This window comes from Arachis hypogaea, chromosome 2 (assembly GCF_003086295.3).
Source record: "Arachis hypogaea cultivar Tifrunner chromosome 2, arahy.Tifrunner.gnm2.J5K5, whole genome shotgun sequence".
NCBI classification, from domain to species: Eukaryota; Viridiplantae; Streptophyta; class Magnoliopsida; order Fabales; family Fabaceae; genus Arachis; species Arachis hypogaea.
Window position 1 is genome coordinate 32,685,218 of NC_092037.1, and position 4,891 is coordinate 32,690,108.

At 40.0% G+C, this 4,891-nt stretch overlaps 1 non-coding gene across 1 annotated transcript; it reads right to left on the reverse strand.

Moving 5' to 3' along the window:
• Positions 1–2,994: 2,994 nt before the first annotated feature.
• On the reverse strand, positions 2,995–3,102 carry LOC112764562 (small nucleolar RNA R71). Its single transcript, XR_003183245.1, has one exon. It is a non-coding gene; the product is annotated as a small nucleolar RNA R71 (small nucleolar RNA).
• Positions 3,103–4,891: the final 1,789 nt, after the last annotated feature.

A 4,891-nucleotide genomic window follows, 5' to 3' on the forward strand; every position in this document is an offset into this window, starting at 1 on the left:
CAACCACCTCCGTTCTACCTTCGATTGGGTGAATATCTCTTGGATTCTTTAACCGGAATCTTCGTGGTATAGGCAAGAACTGATGGCGGCATTCAAGAGAATCCGGAAGGTCTAACCTTGTCTGTGGTATTCTGAGTAAGATTCAATGACTGAATGACTGTGACGTGCTTCAAACTCCTAGCAGGCGGGGCGTTAGTGACAGACGCAAAAGAATCGATGGATTCTATTCCGGCCTGACCAAGAACCGACAGCTGAATTCCGCTATGCTGTGATAGAGCATATGCAATCGCTTTCACTGAGAGGATGGGAGGTAGCCATTGACAACGGTGAAACCCTACACAAGCTTGCCATGGAAAGGAATAAGAAGGATTGGATGAAGACAGTAGGAAAGCAGAGAGACGGAAGGGAAGGCATCTTCATGCGCTTATCTGAAGTTCCTACCAATGAATTACATAAGTATCTCTATCTTTACCTTTTTGTTATTTTCGTTCATCACCATTACTATTTGAGTTTGCCTGACTAAAATTTACAAGATGACCATAGCTTGCTTCAATACTAACAATCTCCGTGGGATCGACCCTTACTCGCGTAAGGTTTATTACTTGGACGACCCAGTGCACTTGCTGGTTAGTTGTGCGAAGTTGTGTAATGCCATGGTATTGAACACCAAGTTTTTGGGGTTCATGACCGGGGATTATGAGAGTTGTGAAAAGTATTGTTCACAATTTTGCGCACCAAGTTTTTGGCGCCGTTGCCGGGGATTGTTCAAGTTTTGAGCAAGCTTTTGGTAACATCAGTGCCAAGATCCGGCAACAACACCAAGTTTTTGGCGCCGTTGCCGGGGATTGTTCAGTTTGGACTACTGAAGGTTCATCTTGTTGCTTAGATTAGGTATTTATTTTTTCGAAATTCTTGAAGATGAATTCTAGAGTTTCATGATGATTTGTTGAAATCTGGCTGGTTGAGAAGCCATGTCTAATCTCATTGGACCGAGGTTTCAACTTATCACCACAAGAGCTTGTTGATCTTTATCAATCTTGCTTTTGGAGCAGTGATCTGCTAAGGCTTGGCTGGCCTCTGGCCATGTCTAGTGTTTTGGACCGAAGCTTTCTTTGGAAGCTTGGCTGGCTGTGAAGCCATGTCTAATTCCTGGACCGGAGTCTTAGACTAGCATTGCACTGATTCCTGGAATTCTCATTAAGAATTTTGATATCTTTTTCCACTTAATTTTCGAAAAACACAAAAAAAATTAAAAAATCATAAAATCCAAAAAACATTTCTTGTTTGAGTCTAGTGTCTCATCTTAAGTTTGGTGTCAACTGCATGCATTCATTCATGTATCTTGGTGATCTTCAAGATGTTCTTGACGATTTACTTGCTCTAATCTTTGAATTCTATTGACTTGAGTGTTTTGAGTGTCTCATATGCATTTTCATCCTGTTAGTGTCAGCAGTATACAAACTGCTAAGTTTGGTGTCTTGCATGCATTGTTATTTGATTCTTGTTGCATTTTGATTTTTCCTTATTATTAAAAATCCAAAAATATTTTTAATTTGTGTCTTCTCAAGTCAATAATACAGAGAATTGAAGATTCAGAACATACAGCAGAGGAATTGCACAGAAAAAGCTGGGCGTTCAAAACGCCCAGTGAAGAAGGACATACTGGCGTTTAAACGCCAGCCAGGGTACCTGGTTGGGCGTTTAACGCCCAAAAGGGTAGCATTTTGGGCGTTAAACGCCAGAATGTGCACCATTCTGGGCGTTTAACGCCAGGATGGCTAGAAGGGAAGATTTTGTTTTCAAATCAAATTTTTTCTAAGTTTTCAAAATCTTTTCAAAATCAAATCTTTTTCAAATCAATTTTTCAATCAAATCTTTTTCAAAACCAATTTATTTCCATTTTTAAAGATACTTACTATCAATTAATGATTTGATTCAACATTTCAAGTATGTTACCTTTTCTGTTGAGAAAGGTTTAATGTTTGAATCATATCTTTTCTTGTTAGTCAAGTTTTTACTTTTCAAATCAAATCTTTTTAAAATGTTTTTCAAATCATATTTTCTCAATCACATCTTTTTAAAACTAATCATATCTTCTTAACCACATCTTTTTCAAAATAGTTTTCAATCAAATCTTTTTGATTTCTAATTTCAAAATCTTTTTCAAAAATCACTTGATTTCTTTTCCACTTTCATTTTCGAAAATTTAGTAATGTTTTTCAAAAATGTTTTCAAATTTTCCACTTAATTTTCGAAAATCACTTCCCTCCTTCTCACATCCTTCTATTTATGGACTAACACTATCCCTTAATGCAAAATTCGAACTCCATCTCCTTTGATACGTTTGAATTTTCTACTTCTGTCTTCTACTCTTCTTTTCCTCTGACACTTCAAGGAATCTCTATACTGTGACATAGAGGATTCCACATTTCTTGTTCTCCTCTCTTTCTTATGAGCAGGAGCAAAGACAAAGGCATTCTTGTTGAGGCTGATCCTGAACCTGAAAGGACCTTGAAGAGAAAGCTCAGAGAAGCCAAAGCACAACTCTCTTTAGAGCACCTAACCGAATTCTTCAAAGAAGAAGAACAAATGGCAGCCGAAAACAACAACAACGCCAACAATGCAAGGAAGGTGCTGGGTGACTTTACTGCACCTACTCCCGACTTCTATGGGAGAAGCATCTCTATCCCTGCCATTAGAGCAAACAACTTTGAGCTTAAGCCTCAATTAGTTTCTCTAATGCAACAGAATTGCAAGTTCCATGGACTTCCACTGGAAGATCCTCATCAGTTTTTAGCTGAGTTCTTGCAAATCTGTGAAACAGTCAAGACTAATGGGGTTGACCCTGAGGTCTACAGACTTATGCTATTCCCTTTTGCTGTAAGAGATAGAGCTAGAACATGGTTGGACTCTCAACCTAAAGAAAGCCTGGACTCTTGGGAAAAGCTAGTCAATGCCTTCTTGGCAAAGTTCTTTCCACCTCAAAAATTGAGTAAGCTTAGAGTGGAAGTCCAAACCTTCAGACAGAAGGAAGGAGAATCCCTCTATGAAGCTTGGGAAAGATACAAACAATTAATCAGAAAATGTCCCTCTGACATGCTTTCTGAATGGAGCATCATAGGTATTTTCTATGATGGTCTCTCAGAACTATCCAAGATGTCTTTGGATAGCTCTTCTGGAGGATCTCTTCATCTGAAGAAGACGCCTATTGAGGCTCAAGAACTGATTGAAATGGTTGCAAATAACCAATTCATGTACACTTCTGAAAGAAATCCTGTGAACAATGGGACTAGTCAGAAGAAAGGAGTTCTTGAGATTGACACTCTGAATGCCATTTTGGCTCAGAATAAAATATTGACCCAACAAGTCAATATGATTTCTCAAAGTCTGTCTGGAATGCAAAATGCACCAAGCAATACTAAGGAAGCTTCATCTGAGGAAGAAGCTTATGATCCTGAGAATCCTTCAATGGAAGAGGTGAATTACATGGGAGAACCCTATGGAAACACCTACAATCCTTCATGGAGGAATCATCCAAATCTTTCATGGAAGGATCAACAGAGACCTCAACAAGGTTTCAATAACAATAATGGTGGAAGAAACAGGTTTAGCAATAGCAAGCCTTTTCCATCATCTTCTCAGCAACAGGCAGAGAGTTCTAAGCAGAATACCTCTGACTTAGCAACCATGGTCTCTGATCTGATCAAAACCACACAAAGTTTCATGACTGAAACAAGGTCCTCCATCAGAAACTTGGAAGGACAAGTGGGTCAGCTGAGCAAGAAAATTACTGAGCTCCCTCCTAGTACTCTTCCAAGCAATACAGAAGAAAATCCAAAAGGAGAGTGCAAGGCCATTAACATGGCCGAATTTTGGGAAGGAGAAGAGGCAGTGAACGCCACTGAGGAAGGCCTCACTGGGCGTCCACTGACCTCCAATGAGTTCCCCAATGAGGAACCATGGGAATCTGAGGCTCAAAATGAGACCATAGAGATTCCATTGAACTTACTTCTGCCATTCATGAGCTCTGATGAGTATTCTTCCTCTGAAGAGGATGAGTATGTCACTGAAGAGCAAGTTGCTAAATACCTTGGAGCAATCATGAAGCTAAATGACAAGTTATTTGGAAATGAGACTTGAGAGGATGAACTCCCTTTGCTCACCAAAGAACTGGATAACTTGTCTAGGCAAAAACTGCCTCAAAAGAGACAGGACCCTGGGAAGTTTTCTATACCTTGTACCATAGGCATCATGACCTTCAAGAAGGCCTTGTGTGACTTAGGGTCAAGTGTAAACCTCATGCCCCTCTCTGTAATGGAGAAATTAGGGATCTCTGAGGTGCAAGCTGCAAAAATATCACTAGAGATGACAGACAATTCAAGAAAACAAGCCCATGGACTTGTAGAGGATGTTCTGGTTAAAGTTGAAGACCATTACATCCCTACTGATTTCATAGTCCTAGAGACTGGGAAGTGCATGGATGAATCCATCATCCTTGGCAGACCCTTCCTAGCCACTGCAAAGGCTGTGATTGATGTTGATAGAGGAGAGTTGATTATTCAAGTGAATGAAGAATCCCTTATGTTTAAGGCTCAAGGATATCCCTCTGTCATCATGGAGAGGAAGCATGAAGAGCTTCTCTCAAAACAGAGCCAAACAGAGCCCCCACAGTCAAACTCTAAGTTTGGTGTTGGGAGGCCACAACCAAACTCTAAGTTTGGTGTTGAACCCCCACATTCAAACTCTAAGTTTGGTGTTGGGAGGTTCCAACATGGCTCTGAATACCTGTGAGGCTCCATGAGAGTCCTCTGTCAAGCTACTGACATTAAAGAAGCGCTTGTTGGGAGGCAACCCAATGTTATATTTTATCTATTTTCTTTTGTTATTTTAT